Genomic DNA, 17821 nt, shown 5'->3' with positions numbered 1-17821 from the left:
GAACTAAACTGAACCTGAAAATGAACAAGGAATTTGAAGTAAAACTCTTGCCTTTATAGCTTTCATTGGTTCAGCTTGCTCATTTGGACCTTACTTTTATGTGTGTTTTCCAAACCTCTGAGTCTCAGACAAAGGTATGATTTGGAGGAGAAAAAAACGGATCAAATGAAAGTTTGAACCTTTAATTCTTTCATTATTGACTACATCCATAAGTACTGGTAAAGATCCAGAGGTATGCTGAGGGACTGTAAATGCTAAATGAGAGTCACGTTTGACAGTCTGCCAGTGTACTCCGGGCCTATAGAAACTTGCTCATTAAGTTGTAATCCTGCTTTAAGGTCCAGTACAGTCCCGCCGTTTACAGCAGCTGGACTTGAAAATCCTCTGTGCTCTGGTCCAAAATGAATTTGGTTTCAGGGAAAAAAGTAGCTTTCTGTTCCAAGGAAAAGAGATTTTGGACAGAGAATGAACTTCAGCCCAGAAAGGTACCGGAGGCAGGGAGTGGAGAGGCTGTGATCCAATTCCTTCTGAGTCTCAAATCTCTGGAGAGATTCTCACTGCTGTGTGTTGGCTTCTTCATCTCGTATTCATCTGACCTGGGTCATGGGATGTTTGAAGCCTTTTAACAAGGTCACTCAAGATACAATGTTGAATTTTCTTCAAGGTAAATAAATGAAATGGGAAAACAGAAATGCATTCTAGAAATACGATGTGAAACAATAAAAGAAAGAGAGAACATGATCATTTAAAACAGTGGCACGTCAAAGAATGTGAAACTGAAATTAAATAATCAGCTTAATAATTAGTGTAATAACAGTTAGTTCCAGTCCTCTAGTTTTTGAATGTATGAACTGGTTATAATTTGTTTTTAAAATGATGAATTACTTGATGTTAACTGATTAGAATATAAAAGTGATATCACACTAACAATCACACTAAATATGCAATTACATATTGATATTCAGAAAAGCTCATGTGATATTGCTTTATACCAATACATTTGTAAGTATTTACCCAAATTTCTTGTACATTTAGCCCAATAGAGTTATGTTTTGTTTTTTTTTCCTTGTTAGATCTGCTGAATTAGCAGGTGTCTGGTTTTCTCGAAAAAGCTGATAAATATATTTGTAGGGGAAGTGGTTTTCTTGCTTAATTGGGTTGGGTTACTAATTGATATGTGCTGATAAAATCTGAAAGTGTTTTCTGCTGATCATTAAAATGTCATCAAGGTTTCAGAAAAGTTTTCTGCTACAGGTTGTGGATTATTCTTACTGTAACAAATTACTTACTGTGTCTCTTTTCCCGAAACTGCAGACGTCAGGACAGACGTGTCTCTGCCTGAAGTTCAAGTATAGCAGTTGGAAGGCTGTTCCTCTGTTTTTATCCAAGTTTCAGATGTTTTATCTGGGAGTGAGATAACTCCAGTAGATTTGAATGAATGACTTCACTTGTGTCTTCACTTGTGTCTCATAGAGTCTTTTGGCAGTCGTTTACTATTAAATAAGTTTCCTGGATGGTATAGTAACATTTGCATCTCAGAGCAGATGGACAACATGTTTCTGGCTCAGGTTGTGTAACTGTACAGAACATTGATGGGTTTAGCTTAATATTACGCAAAATCCCATTAATCTTTTCCAGAGAAACCGTCTCTTAAAAGAAATAAATTGCACAGGTAATGTACTGAAACATAAAACAAATATTATAATCTAAAGAACCTATAATAAGGACCCAAAACAGTGATAAGACGAGGAGTCTTTGCTAAATCTGCAGGGCTGCAAAAAATCACTGAAGAGAATTTATTTTTGAATGCCGGTAGGGCGCTTCAGCCCATCCAAGAAAAGTACAGAGTCCAGTTCACTGAAGACAATAAGAGCTTTCACATCACTGAGGGGGGCTAGAGTTCAATCATTTGAATGTATTTTTAGCTTAACCTTTCTTGTATTTCAGGTTGTCATTTGCCTGTCTGCATTTTGAACCCACTTTAGAAACATTGTAGCTCTTGATGCTGCATATAGTGAGAAATATAGGGGAAAAAACAATCCCCTGAAGAAATGATGGGCTTGCCACTTTTCAGTTGCTACTAATTTGTAATTGTCGGTAAGACGTAAAGGATAGATGACATTAAGAACAGTGAAATGGAAAATGAGGTGGTTCCTCAGAGGAGTAGGTGAAATTGAGAGCGAAAAATAAGTGTGAGGTAAGAAGTATGATTCATTCAGTTCATTGACCTCAATGATTCACCGCAATTAATAGTTCACAGGAAGGAAAGATTGTAATTGAAAAACAAATTTGATTTCAGTTGTTTCTCAAACAAAGTTACTATAGGAGTTCAATAGTAATATACAAATCATATAGACCACTTTTATAGGGCATTTTCTTTTATTTTTTGGAGCTTAACAGCTGTGGTCACACTGAACTATAGATGGATGACAAAGTTCCACATTAAGATTCTTCAAAATATCTAGTTTCATACTCTAAAAAACAAAGTTTTTCCAAAACCCATTCCTTTAATGGTTAACAAAAATAACTAAAATCACTTCAGGAAGGTCGTCATACTCTCAGGTACATCAGAGAGGCAGGAATAGAGAATTAGTGAAGGAGAGAGAGTGAGAGTGTATATTTGTAAGAGACTGGCAGGGTGGAGTTCTGTGGCCTCTTGCCCTTCACCGTAACACCACTCCACTATTTATACCCAACACCACCCAGCCCAAATAAGGGGGTTTGGATATATAGCATCTGAATATGTGTATATGCATGTCGGTGTAAATTCTTCGTCTATCTGAGTTTAATAGTTGAGTGTATGTGTTTGTGTCACATTCTCTGTTGCTTAGCGTGTATTTTTCACAAACCATTCCTGACATTCCTTGCTGTGGAGTACAGTCTGTTCTGTGTCCTCCCCCAGTACAAGTGTGTTTTAGGGTGAGAATGTGTCTGGTGAAAACAGAGACTTTTTCAGCACAGACACTGAACACGAATTCTGATATGAATGTCCATCCCGGAATATCTTTCTGTCTCAAACGGCCTGGAAAAGTGAAAAATTCAATGCACAAATCTTTCCAGTGCAGCTGTGCTGTGACTCCTGATCCATAACCATAGCATAGCTTCCATGAAACATGTGAAGGTTTGCATTAGTCCACCATTAACCTGACCAAACTCTCTCAGATCCTTAATACTGTAAATGAAACGTCTATCTGTAGAATAAATCTCCTTCCAAAAAAGAGTGTAATATAGAAAACAGATGACCTAGACTGACCGGAAACTGCTTTTTAAGTGGTCATATCTCCTCGGCCAGACCGCTGCAGCTCCAGTGGGGCGGCAAGTTGGCATGAGAGGACTTGGTTTGTAGCCCAGACGTTTCTCTTGAGTCTTAAACCACCTCAAACATGCAGACATGAATGCACACTGCGTACTGTACCATCCTGGGGCCCATGTAAACACCTTCGGCTTCTTAGTCTGAGTGTACACAGACGTCAGGAATCCTGGATTCTAGATGAAAATGGATTGAATGGAAATTTATGACATTTCAGACATATTTGTAAATGGTTGAGGAAATGGTGTATTTTGTTCTTGATCCCTCCGTTTCCTGTGCCCCTCTCTCTTTTTTCTTAGAAATAAAGGAGAGATAGCAAGGACACTGTGGCTCATATTTGCTGGAAGAGCTACAAATAGTACACAAATCAAGTCAGAGTATCTTGACTTTTTTGAGTCTGTGTGTGTGTGCGCATGTATTATCCCATATTTTTGTGGACATAAACAAATTATTAAATAAATCTGTGATGGATAGCAACACGTTTTATCCTCCATCTTCACACAAAACCGAATCACCTTATTCATCACTGTAATGTCACAAGCCCCATTACCCTGATCCATGTCCCTGCTCTTCCTCTTTCCGTTTTTTTTTTCCTTCTACTCTATAGAGTTTCTTCTATAGAACATCGGTACATTTATGTATGTGTGTGTGTGTGGTCCTGGTAAATCCCCAAAGACAGGAAAGTAAACCAGTTTTACTTTGTTTGGACATTTTTTGGTCACCATGAAGAATACTGCTTCTAAATCATACAAAATTATGTCTTTTAAAAATGCAAAGATGCTGACATTTTTATGTGAGGGTTGTGTTTAGGAGTAGAATATACAGTTTGTACAGTGTAAAAATAAATGTCTGTGGAAAAAGTCCTCTTAAAACGTGGAAACCCATCGTGTGTATGTTAAAAATGATAACTCTGTTTGGTGACAACAAGCTACAGATTTTTAGAAAAAGATCCTTGGAACTGCTTAAAGTTCTGCATTTCCCAGCTGTACCGGATGTCATAATGAGACAATAGAAAGTGCATACAGTAAGCAATTTTTTTTTTTTTTGCTGATGACCGCATTTACTATCAGTGTCGATTTTACATTTACCTTACCGTCGTAAATTAGTCAACTCTAAAAAGTTTGTAAGTAAAAAAAGGCAAGTAGAGATGCATTTGTTGTAATTACCGCAGAGTGATGAAAAGTCTTGATAGTGTTCACAGTTCAGTGACATGCAACAGCTTCAGTCATGAAACTTGACTAAATTCCAGTGTTTTCTGTTCCATGCAGTTAATGATGACTCAATTCCCTTTGGTGAGTCTAAAGAAAGAGACTTACTGGTAAGAGAATTTCTGCAATTCTTGTAGTTGATGAACAATCCCACAATGTTTTTGTCTTCCTTTACAAATTTAGTTTGTAATGAAACTCATAGCACAGCATTGCATTATGTTATAGTTAGAAGAAGCTAGACGTTTTGGCATAATAAATGTCATCATTGCATTAAAAACCTCTGTGTTTTTAGCAAACCAGTAGCATAGCTTTTTAATTTCTTTTCCTCATCGACTTTAATGAACTGTTTCCTCGTTTTACTCTTTGGTATTCCTAGAAACCGCTTTCCACACACACGCACACTTTTTTGCTATTTCTTGGGTTCTGCTGTTTTTTTCCTAGAGAGTGATGTCAATTATTGCCACATAAAACATGGCATGAACATCTGGAGCTGAGCAAAGCACTTTCACATTTTCAACCAAAGATGTTCTTGCAGAACATTTTAAAATGTGAACTTATGAAGTCCAGCTCTACAACCAAGGCAAAATGTGCCTTAGATATATTGTACTGTAGGACTATAACAACAAGATGGCAGATGACCTGAGAGTGTCTCAGTTGTTGTAAGCAGCTCTTACACTCGGACAGTTTGAGGAAGTCTCCGATATAACACTACTTTTGTAATGATTTAAAGTAATTCTCAAGAAAGGATTATTTTTTACTGTTATAGTTTTTAGGCGAATAGCCAGCATGGACATTAAAGAGGATGCTTCATTCCCAAACCACTTTTTTTTTTTTATTTGTTCGTACATCAGTCTCATGGAAAATGTGTCAACAATTGTCTAATTTGTTTCTATTCTATTATTGTTTCAATCAGAAACATCACTGAAAATCTTTAGTCAAAACTCATCACAAATCTCTTCACAAATTTAACTTGATTATTTTTGACTATTATTAAATGATCCAAATACTGTTTATACTCTTGCAGTTGAGTGCAGCTGAGAGGGAGGGATGGGAAAAACGTTTAGCAGGAAGGACATCCAATTTTCTTGTTTCCTGTTCTCATCCACACATTTAAGATGGATTTGGTTTGTTTGGTTTAGAGATCATACTCTTAGTTTAGCGGATTCAGGTCATATCTGTTGTATATGAGGGTCTGGTTGCCGTCCACTATGGAATGATCCATTAGCTGTTGCATTTGTTTTATTCACTCACTTTGTGATATTTGTTATTACGGAGTGCGCAGGAAAACATACACATGTGCTGCACATGTGCAGTCTATGTTATTTAGAGCAAGAGGGAGTGGTGTGTGTGGCTGTCTGTGTCTATATGAGAGGGAGACACTGAGGGAGAATGCATATTCCAGAGCAGGACACTTTCTTACATGAATTTCCTGTTTACTGCTGTTGGCCTGCGTCCGCAGCTTTCAATCAACCCCTTGTCTGTTTTGTAGGCCACTCCACAGTGCAGTGACACTGGGTTTGGTTATGTACAAGTGCGTTTTTAAAGCAGGACTCACAGCTTTGTTAAACGTACTAGACAGATTTGCACACAAAGTCAATGGCAAGCCATACTGCGCCATGTAATTTTGTGTAAACTCTAGTTTTATGATGTTTATACTATATACACATTAACCAGCATGTTTCAGTGAAGGATGCATACGTTTATGGTTCTGTTACGATAGATTATTATTTCTCGAATAAACTCTTTACTTTGGTTCTTGAAGTCGCTGTAAAAAAAAGTAGGGATGCACTGATATTTAAATTGCCAGATTCAAATAAGCTTATATTCATTCTATTTAAACCGGCTTAGAAGACTTTGTCATATGAAGTCATTATCAACCCAACATTGCTCATAAACAAATGAGAGAGAACCAGTTCTAGGGACATACTGAACTAAAACTAAAACAATTTTCCCTTGAGAACTATCATTTTAACATGGCTGAACATGGTATTTCTCACCCATCTCTTCTGGACACTAGAAAATGTCGAAGAGACTTCGACTAAACCCTGTGTAACATCATGGCACATTCTGTGCATAGTAAGCCACAGAGGATGACCATAATTCAAAATATAGGCAACAGTTCATACAGTACGTGCTAAATATATGTTTCCCTTGGTACAATTCACATCCTCTGAATCGCAACTGGCCATACTGTAAAAGGATTTGAATCATTTATAGTTTCTCCACGGGCCATTACAGCCACAGGGTAGAACATTCCCCATATGATGATAAATCTATACTAGCAAAACCAATGTTTAACACAATTTCGATCTGCTCCATAGACAACAAACACAATTTTCCACAAATACAGATGTGTCAGACGCAGCAGCTCTTTATAAGTGTTGCCGCTAAACATCACACTATTACACCATATGTTAATGACAAAGGGACATACATGTAATTGATAAGGAAATTCATGTTTCAGAGCTCGTCTGATTGGATAAAGCACTTCTTTAGGGAGATTTTGAGCTGCTCGTAACAGAGAGATCCAAATCACCACCACATGTGTCCTGGTTTCATGAGCAAAGACTCATTCGTCATGACAATTAAGCAGTGTCCCTCTCTCTGTCTTCAGGAACTTGTCAGCTAGACTTGGAACTGACTTGTGTGTTGAGTACCAGGAAATTGAGATAAACGGCATTGCTGTTGTCTTTTGAATCCTAGTACCATTACATTTTCCTTGCAGTCAGAGGTTATTTTGGAAGTAAAGCCATGCAAACTCAATGATGGGTTCAACACCGGGCTGAAAATATGCATTACACAAACTACCCCAGTTGACCTGCAGGATCACATCACAATTTCTAGTGCTGACAGGTTTACTTGATCTATGAATGGTCTCTTTAGTATTTTTGTCGGTGTCCCAGTGAGTTTTTAATGTGTCGACGCCGGCACTGTTTGACATTCAGAGATTCCAGCACATGGTTGGTCAATTCCATATGCGTGTATCCCATGCCTTCCGAAACTGTGGGAAACTATGAAAAAAAACATTAGGGATGTGTATATGAAGATGATTGGATGCGATTCTTAATGCCGGGATACACCAAGCTGATGGTTGGCCAACATCGGACTGTAGTTGAGTGTCTGTTAGCTTAGTTTTTGCACTAGAACAAACCTCATTGATTTTTGTGCAGCACTTCACATAAAAAACTAAAAGCAAAAACTATGCTGACAGGCACTCAACTACAATCCGGTGTTGGCCAGCCATCACCTTGGTGTATCCCAGCATTAAGAAACGCATCCAATCATCTTCAGATACACATCCCTAGTGTTTTTTTCATAGTTTTGTGAAGGGCTGCACAAAAACCAATGAGATTTGTTCTAATGGGTGAAGCATACACATAATGCACGCACAAGCTTTCGTGTTTACCTTGTAGCCTAAATTAAATCTGATCATCATATATAAAGAGGTGATCCTTTATGCGACTAAATCTTCACTCTGGGCGACTAAAAATATATATCATTAGCCATTGGCTAAAAATACCTTAAGCACCATCACTCCTTAGTTTAGTTGAAATGACAAAAAACATTAATACACGGTTACCTATATACTGTATATATATATATATATATATATATATATATATATATATATATATATATATACTGTATATATATATATATCAGTATATATATATATATATATATATATATATATATATATATATATATATACTGTATATATATATATCAGTCTGGCAAGTAAACAAAAAAATGTACTAGCCAATGGTGATTCTATTGCCAAGGTGTGCGTAGAGGGTTGGAAGACTTGGATTGAACCGCTGGATTTCATTTTTACGATGCCTTATTTTTGGTTACCTGGACTTTTAATAGAAGTGGAAATATTACAAATACTTTAATTTGTGTTTCGAAGATTTACCAAAGTCTTATGGATTTGGAATGTGTGAGGGTGGATAAATGATGACAGAATTTTCATTTTAATAGTGAAAAAATGTAATCTTTAACGAATTTCAAAATTAATATCCATTTTTATACATTAGAAGTCGTGATACCTAAATTGACTTGTAGCTTTTAGCAGTTAATGATTTTAGTTGATGTTTATTTTACTTTATTTAGACAAAATAATCATTTAAGATATTTCAAATATTTATGATGTAATCTTAATAGGCCTTTGGGTAAATTGTCATTGTGTCTTTGAATAAAGCACTTGAGGATGTGTTGCTCCGTGTGTGTGGCAGCGTATTGTAACTTGTGCCTATGTTGGCCATAGGGAGATGTGTTTAAAGATTTAAAGCCACATCCTCTCTTTTACTGTCAGTAGACTTGCTGAAATGAAAATACCTCTGTGTTAAAAACACAACCAGGTTACTGTTTGTGTCTTGTTGCTTAGGAAAGTAAAGACCCCCCAGCTACTTCTGCCACCATATGTTGTGTTTTTGTCTCGTTACTGATTTTCTCTTTACCGTGTGGTAAATGGATGTCACAATCCTGTTTTGTAGCAGGCCTAAAAGTGACTGAGTCTATTGGGATGGATCTGTTTCATACAGACAAGGAAACTTACAACAGTTGTCAGTCAGTTAACTCCACAGCTCACTCAAATCCCATGCCAATTTCCTTCGGGTATTACTTAATAAGCCATGTGTATGTGCATAAGTACACTAGCATGTGTGTCGGCCATTTGTGTTAATATCATTTGAGGCTCCTTTCAGAGTGCATTAGGGTTTCATACACTGCTGTTTTTGGTATTAACCTTGAGTTGCACCTGTTCTTACTAAATACTGTCTTACTGATGAAATTATTTTTTTTTTTTGTGTTTTCTGCCTATGTTAGCCATAGATGTTTGTGCATCAGAGGCCAAAGGTCACGTTCAAGTGTACCATTTTTAACATACTTTTCCCGGTTTATCCCAGGTGCTCAAATGTGCTTGGCCAACCCCAGTAAAGTGTGCTGTGTGGGAGGCAGTGATGAGAAAAGCACATGAAGATATTTGGATTTGATGACTTGCTACTAATGTTGCTATTCTGCACAGTCAAAAAACACAACAAAGTTTGCTTTAGAGCAAATCTACAGAAAATCTCTGTATGGGATCTTCCCTCAGAGGTTTTTATTAGAAGTTGTTTTTCCTTGGGAAGTTTTAGAGACAAGAGAGTTTCAAGCTTCAAGAGTTCAATGCTGTATTCACAGAGGTTCGCCACAGTTTTTCTGTGACTCGAGCAAAAATTTAAGGTTGTCATTTGTCACCATAAACCATTTTACAAGTTGTTACGATCCGTTTTGAGTCTAGGGGCAGAAATGGAAGGTAACAAAGATTGTGGGGAGAGAGTGAAAGAACTCCCGTCTCCAGGTCCCAGGACAAGCGCAAATTTCAATGACGCAGTTTCAAGTAAATAGTTTTCACAAGTTTTATTTTACATAATAAGTGGGAGATTAAAAAAGGGTAGATCTTCAGGAGAGGAAAGAGGAAAAGGCAAAAATAACAAACAAAAGGTATTCTTTCTAAAAAAAATGTTAAAAAATGTTTAGTAATTTTTAGAAATAACTTCAAAAAAAAAAAAGACAAACACTTCCCTTACTTCCTCTCTAAATAACACAGGAGAAAACTGAATCTCAAATAAAATGGCATCCAGCTCCCTACAACATGTATCCCAATATTTAATCAAACAGCATTTTAACTTAGAAGAAAACTCCAGTTAGATGTTAACTACAAACACAAGGTTACCACCAAGTCACAGAGAAGTTTCTTTTCATTCTCTAAACACTATAACTGACACCACAAACACGGTCAAATCAGCAAATGCTGGGACCAGAAGATGACAGTCCCTCAGAGGAAAGCCTCAGGCCATGTCCACACTAATATGTTTTTGTTTGTTTTGTTTTGTTTTTCTTTATTTCAATATGAATTGATAATGTGTACTTTAAAGATTTTAGCTACTTTCAAATACTGTATGTCCAGCATTAGTTATCATACATAAAAACACAAAACCACTAACTAAACCAATAAGTTACTTTTGAAGAAGTTTTTGATATTCCTGGACTACACTTAAGCACATCCTAAAGTCCCTGAATTAGTGGTCTAGTTGTAAATGATTCCATGTGGCTTGTTTTGTTGGCAAATATGGAAAAGAGTGCACACTGTAAAAAAAAATATACGATTGATAAGTTATGACCACATGTATTTTTTACATTTACTTTAACTCATCAAAATAAGTTGAGCAGTTTTCAGCTGTTTTTTTTTTTAAAGTCAGTTTAATGTAATTTAAGTTGAAATGACTTAAACATCCAAGTTGATTGTACTTAATATTTTTTCACAGTGTGTGGCCATAGCGATGCACACTTCCTATAAGGCCTATAAGGCCAGAGCAGGTGAGCAGTATAGCCGATCCACAGGAAATAACATGCATGGAAACCAGATAGTCCTGGATTCTTGTAAGCTTATCTTGAGCAACCACTTACTTTCTGGTTCTACTTTTATTTTTTTCTTCATATGTTTGGGGTTTTTTTTTATATTTTCCGTAAAAGCAAACCGAGTAAATGTAACAACATGTATTTGTATAAGAGCTTTTTCTTTATTATTTAACATTTCCTTTTGAACTAGTTCTGATTCTGATATACTCTGGCTTAGCTTCTTAACTTCTCTCCTTTACCTCCTCTCTTGACCGTGGCTTACAGAAAAGACACCTGCATATTATAATTGATACAAATAATGTTTATTTTCAGTGCAACAGTCATCATTTTTAAAAGTAAACAAACACACACACACACACACACACTTGCGTACTAGTTTGGGGTTGGTAAGATTTTATGTTTTTTAAAGATGCCTATTATATTCAACAAAGCTGCATTTATTTAAACAGGAGACAGTAAAAAAAGTAACATTATGAAATATTATTACAATTTTAAAATGACTGTTTTTTATTTTAATATACTTTTTTTATATTTTTGGTATGGCAAAGCTGAATTTTCAGCATCATTACTCCAGTCTTGTCACATGATCCTTCAGAAATCATTATAATATTCTGATTTGGTTCTCAAAAAAAGTCTTATAATTGTTAAAAAGAGTTGTGCTGCTTAAAATTTTTGTGGAAACTTCATGTAAGAAAAGTTTTTTTTTTTCGGATTCTTTGATGAAAAGGAATTTAAAAAAAAAACAGCATTTGAAATAGAAATATTACACTGTAAATAATTCATACCGATAGTAGGTATATTCCATTTTACTCCTAACTCATAATCAGCATGGCTCAAGTGCAATGTATTATTAATATCCCCTGCTCATTGTGTATGGGGACTTCTGAACACTACATAGAGAAATTATATATGGCATAAGTGTGGTGTTGCTTTGAATCAAAACCTCACAAATGAAGAGCTTGAACCAGTCATGCCCATGCTAACATTAGACACAAGCCACCTTATAAATCCTGACATAGCTTTCTAGGCTCCTTCAAGAACTTGGACCTCACTAGGTGATGGTTCCTAAAACAACAAAACATAGCAATTATTTATAAAAAAGGAAAGTGGATGTCCATCAACTCTACCACACTTGCCAGGTGGTAACAGGCTGAGACCTATAGAATAACAGTCCTGGGTGGAGATTCTTAAACCACCCACTGTTATTAGACTGATGGGTTAATGTTGGGCCACTCCTACATACTAAATGAAAGAGTTGAGTGAAGTCTGACCACATACAGCTATGAGGACTTGTGTCACCAAGCAGAGTAAGAAACCTGCACACTGCGTTTTGCTGTTGGGGGAAACTGCATATGATGGCATATGAAATAAAGAAATAAGTCTCTGATGTTATTTTAAACAGGGTGTGTTTAACCAGACTGATGTCATTATTTCAGGACCCTCTTACCCTCAGCCATATGTTCTTGTCCCAGCCATACACACCAGCAGGAGTGTGAGAGTGCATAAGTGTGCTTTCAGCCTGTCTGTCACACACCTTCTAAAGTGCTTACTTCACTGGGGTCAGTGCAGGTGTAAGACAGTGGGATCAATTGAAACTTTTTTAAGGTTAAAGTTTAAGTATGTTCTTAAGGATTGAAGCAACATCACCTGGAGCTAATTTGACTTAAAAACAGTTGTTTTGGTAATAATTACTATGACAATTTTTTGTTTATTTTAGTGCTGGGCAACGATTAATCGTGATTAATCGCATCCAAAATAAAAGTTTGTGTTTACATAATATGTGTACTTATTTGTATTATCATGTTATTTATTTTGTATTTTATCGGTTATTACATCTGCCCAGTGACTACAGTTGAAAATTAGCCAAGATGGCTAAACTGGCACATTTACGCAAGTGTTTATTAATGTGCATGGTCCCTGTAACTTTAAACTGATTAAATAAATAAATAAATAAATGTACATAATATCATTTATATGTATTATCATACTGTGCATACTTATTTTTTTTATATATATATATATATATATATGCGATTAATTGTTGCCCTGCGCTAATTATTTAGCTAATTATTTGTTTTCTTAATGATTGACAGGGCGTGACAACTCACCAGTCACAGTGGCTTGTGGTTTTTCCAAAGTTACTAGCCACTCAGCATTTTCACTGGCCACAATTGACATCGATACCATGGGCAAAAACTGGCATTATTTTTATTTTTTAAAATATCATCTCATAATTTGGCAGCAGGTATATTAGACTGCTGTCACTTATGGCCTTAAGCACGGACCCATTATACTGTTACATGTGCATAACAGCTTACATTCACTTAACTGACTGTTTACATGATTACTTGCCAATGTAACGGAGGCCAGCTAGTAGTTGCTGTGTGAGTAAACCTCACTCCCCGATCTCAATAGGCGCTCTAGCGACAGACGCTAGAGGCTGCAGTCTTTAGCCTCCTTGTTAGAGTGCCTGACTCTCATGCCGGAGACCCGGGTTCGAGGCCCGCTCGTAGCAGGTTGAGTTGGACCCGGGTGTGAGGGGTTACATTGGTGCCGTGACCCGGATGAGAGTGAGGTTTAGGGGGGTGAGTGTAACGGAGGCCAGCTAGTAGTTGCTGTGTGAGTAAACCTCACTCCCCGATCTCAATAGGCGCTCTAGCGACAGACGCTAGAGGCTGCAGTCTTTTGCCTCCTTGTTAGAGTGCCTGACTCTCATGCTGGAGACCCGGGTTCGAGGCCTGCTCGGAGCGGGTCGAGTTGGACCCGGGTGTGAGGGGTTACACCAAGACCTGCATTTTGGTATTATTTTGTGTATTTGGCTGTTCGAGTGCAAGAAGCATTGAAAAGGAACTCATACTCAATACTTTAGTACTGTGAGAAAGCGCTGGTATTGTGTATCTATTCTGCGGAAAACGAGTATTGGAAGCATTTCAGATATTTCAGTATCGATATGTATTGAAAAATGTTCTTTTTGACAACACTACATTGCACTAGTTAATTATTTCAGATTACTTTTTTTTAAAAGACTACAATTGAAAAATGTATATATCATAAAAATTCAACTCGCCAAAGAGCTATTTACGCACCACTGTTGAAATGCACCCGCATTTGGCTGGTTGGAAGAACTTTTTAGAATCCACAGCACAATTAAAGGCAATGGCTTCCAGACAGAATGTTAAAAAAGAAACAACAAAAAAATACTGAAATAATTTTGATGTGGTGTTCAATATGTGGAAAGTTTATTGTGAGACTGCATGCACATATATGTAAAGTAGCCAACATTTGAAGTTGCTCAAAGTTAATCAAACTTGTCCTAAGACAAGAATGCATTTTGTTCAAAATGTTTGTATAACTTTGATGAAAGGTTTTGATCCACTTTAAATGTTATCTACTGTATAATGGAAGTCTATACATTTATTTAATTGAGGGCTGACTGTTGACAACAGGTTCATGCTAACACTTTGCTTTGGATGGTTGGCTTGCTTGTACCCTAAAATCAGATCTAACCAGACTTTGAGTTCACAAGAATGTTGAGCAAGAGCCAATGTTTTTTGCTTTAATCTTCATGTAATCTCCTTTAGTACGCAAACGTCTCGAGAATGTTCTACCTGCGGTCACAGATTATTACGGGATGTGATTTGAAAATGTAGACTAGATGAAAATAGCCTAGTGGCTTTTGTGTTTTGTGTACCTCACAACTGAGACTTCGACCCTGTGTGGCTTCCTGTTTCTGCCTCTGGAGTATTTCTGGCTCTCCTCATCATCTCTAAACCATACTTTAAAGAGTCACCAATTTCATAACTCTAATTAAACATTACATGCCGAAAGCATGTGTTTATGGAATTCCAACACAAACAACAGCATTCCTAAGGCAAGCCAGGTTCTCTAAAATTCCATTTTAGAGAATGGTTTGCTTTGTGAAAGACAAAAAAAGGATACTTTATGTGAACGATTGATTTTGCTTTTAAATGTTCCTGCTGGGGAATTTAGTGTCTGAGTATGCCAAGTTAGTGGCTTTTTCCATCAATGTCATTATGACTTTTTGTGTCTTAATTATAGGTTATTAATGATCCTCTCATAACCAAAGCAAGCTTTGTACCAGTTTCAACACAACCCATAAATATAGTTGACAGAAATGCACCGCTGCTTGATTTCTTTCCAGCCTTCGCCCACTCTCTGTTTCATGCAACTGGCCCATGCTAATCACTGCAGAAGTCCTCTGTTTATGTTTTGCATTTCTGCTGCGTTGGTCTCCAATTATTTCCAAGCCTGGCGACCTGAATGACTTTCCTGGAGTCTGAGAATCTGACCCCAGACGACTGCAGCCGGGATGAGTAGTTAGTGCAGGTCCTAATTGGCTTTGAGGGGTTATGAAGGTCCATTATCAGATGAAGTGCAATGCAGACCAAAGCCTGGTCCGAGGGTGCCGGCATAGGGGGTAAATAGGGCAATTGGGCTGTTGGTGGATAATTAAGCAAGCCCCCCACAAACTACTTAATCCTGATAGTAGTGATAAGTACATTTTAGGACAAGGTCATTATGAGGCTTAAATGGCCTGTTTTTACAGCAGTATAGCATGTACTACTCTTATTCAGTTTTAAAGACATTGTAATGCTGAAAATGTAACAAATTATATCAAGAGTTTGTCGCTTGTCATTTACATGATGTTTTTATTCTAAAACAGAATATTTAAATATATATTTTTATAAATATATACTATATAAAACTATATATATAAATATATAGTAAAAACAAAACAAGTTTTTTAATAACTTTCTAAATATTTACTTTTTAACTTAATTTAAATATTACATGTATATGTATGTATATATATATATATATATATATATATATGTATGTATGTATGTATATGTATGTATGTATATATATATGTATGTATGTATATGTGTGGGGGTTTTTTTTCTTCTTAAGTGTTTGAAAACTCAGAAGCGAAAACCAGGAAACTTTGTTGCATCTTCATCAGGATTCTTTATTAAGAATACAAGCTGTTGGTAGCTGCAGTCATCGTCTAGTCTTACTAAGAGAACTTTACATTGCAATTTTATAAATGTTAAGGCGGAGGGATTTACATTGAGGGGGGAAACTCTGAAACAAAGCATGTAAATGAGCTGAGACATGAGAACAGGACAAGTCAGGACTTCTCGTACTGAGACGGGAACTTAAAAACATCAGGTGACCGATAGATTAGGAGAGTCGGGAATATAGATTTCCTGATCTCATCATTTATGAACTTTCTGAATATAAAATACTATTGTATTGGAAATCTAAATTAAACATTTAAATAAATTTGTAATCCTACAAGTCAGTAACTTTTTTGGGGGTTAAAAATGATCCCAAATAATTTTTTGAGCAAGTAGATAACCAGCCAGTGTTCTAAACTATCTGCTTGCCTTAGCTTGATTGAAAACGATAAGCTTGTAATAATATTTTTAATTCTAGTGGTACTGGTGGATTTCCTCAGGAAATGGAGCATGTCTTTGCGTCATTACGTCACATCTGTAAAGAAGGTAGTAGTACATCAGCTAGTAGGCTATATTGTGTGTGAGGATGTTGGAGGTGGAGATTTATAGCCTTTTCTCAAAACACACTTGATATAATTAAACTTATCAATTTGATGGCGGACCCAGAAAGGTTTAAAACGACAATCATCAGTGTCAACTGGAGATTCGCCCATTGTAAAATGCAAAAGAAAAAAAAGAGACGGTCCTGTTAACAAGATCTCAGTGGGGACAACAGCCACTATATGAGGAACATGAAATCTGATGGATACTTCTGATAGATTAAACAGAAACTGAGTTTTTGATTCAGCAAGGACATATTAAATTTATCTAAAAAATGACTTTGACTTAAAGATTTCTATTTCAAATAAATTCTACTCTTCTGAACTACATCAATGGGCTTGTTTACACCTGGGCACTCACTTCATGCATTTTTGCAGATCGTATATCTATCCGATTTGTTAAAGGGGTCATGAATTGAAAAATCTAAATTTCTTTTGACATATAAAAGGTAAAGATGTTAAACTGTGCCCAAACCTTTAAATGGTAGTGCATATAATTCGGTAAACACAAGAATCATGTCTCAAGAAAGTATATTTACTTTTATTTACATATGCTGTATCACATGCTGAAAGATGTTGCATTACTGCCACCATCAGTCTAGGACAGAACATTCTCTTTGTTGTTCCTTCTGTTGGTTTGTGATGTATCTGTGCTGAAAAAGTATTCAAGATTTATGACGTTTTGCACTGAGGATGAGAATGCATCAATCTCTGTCTATGAATATCTCATTCATTTTACTCTGCCTCATTCTGGGAAAGTTGAGATAGGCTGAGAAGTATAGCAGCTCTGTGTTGCTGGATGGGTTATTTATTCAGCGGACGGACACAGGCAGAGCACAACAGATAGCATTAAAGGAGCAGTGCACCTCAATGTGTAAATGAAAATACTCACCCTCATGTCAGTTCAAAGCTGAATGACTGTTTTTCTTGCATGCAGCACAAAATGAAATGTTCAGCTAAATATCTGAGCTGTTCTATTCAACACAATGAAAGTGAATGGGGACCAGCTCAAGCATAATAAGTGATCCATATGATCATATGACTTATATGACTTTGAAGGCCAAAGTTTGTATGAGAAACAGACCGAAATGTAACTTATGATGTTGATTCAATGAAAATGTTGCTTGACAGCTGTGGTCCTCATTCACTTTCACTGAAAAGAGCAGGTTGCACGTTCCACTATAAATGTTTAATTTTTGTTCCACAGAAAAAGTAAGTTGTGCAGGTTTTAAAAGACATGAGGGTGAGTAAATGATGAATTATGTTTTGAATGAACGATCCCTTTAACAGGAAGAACATCACTGATTCCAGCATGCCATC

General features: G+C 36.5%; 1 protein-coding gene across 2 annotated transcripts in view; it reads left to right on the top strand.

The window, feature by feature from the left end:
• usta (uronyl 2-sulfotransferase a) overlaps positions 1 to 17821 on the top strand; it is a 52222-nt gene that overhangs the window by 14129 nt on the left and 20272 nt on the right. The window lies entirely within an intron of this gene.

This window comes from Pimephales promelas, chromosome 13 (genome assembly GCF_988280905.1).
Source record: "Pimephales promelas chromosome 13, fPimPro1.hap1.1, whole genome shotgun sequence".
NCBI lineage: Eukaryota > Metazoa > Chordata > Actinopteri > Cypriniformes > Leuciscidae > Pimephales > Pimephales promelas.
This window is presented reverse-complemented; position numbering and strand designations above follow the sequence as displayed.